The sequence below is a fragment of the Charadrius vociferus genome, unplaced genomic scaffold (assembly GCF_000708025.1).
Source record: "Charadrius vociferus isolate BGI_N301 unplaced genomic scaffold, ASM70802v2 scaffold57, whole genome shotgun sequence".
Classification (NCBI taxonomy): Eukaryota; Metazoa; Chordata; class Aves; order Charadriiformes; family Charadriidae; genus Charadrius; species Charadrius vociferus.
In genome coordinates, this window is record NW_009649172.1 from 1 (window position 1) to 546 (window position 546).

Consider the following 546-nt stretch of genomic DNA (forward strand, 5'->3'; position numbering starts at 1 on the left):
GACTCTGGAAGTGTACCATGACAGGAGCAGAGGCCATGGAGAGCAGCTGGAACACGAGGAATTTTCATTAAGTAGGAGAAGGCGCAAACCCCATCCTGGGAGGTGTTCAAGGCTGGACCAAATGGGACCTTGAGCAACATGATTTGTTCTGAGCAGGGGCTGATGTAGATGACCTCGGGAGGTCCCTCCTCACTTACATTCTGACACTGCTATTCCCCCTCACCCCTGCCCTCCCTCACCCCTGCCCGCCCATGGGCACATTTGTCCTCTCATCCCCTCTGCCACAACACAACTTGTAGGCCCTGTGCTGGGACTGCAGAGCGGCAGCTGAAGGGAGGCTCTCAGCCTCCTCCCTCCCATGCCCAGGAAATGCGAGGCTGCTGGTTCCAGCCCCTGAGCTGGGAGACAGCTCTGGGAAGCTGCTGCAGATGCTGGGCCAAGGTGGAGGTGCTGTGGCAGGCTGCAGCTGGCGCTGTGCAGGCTTCTTATGGCTGGAGGACGGGGAGAGTGCATGTGCCGGTTGCCCCACCTTGTGCCGGTGCGGAG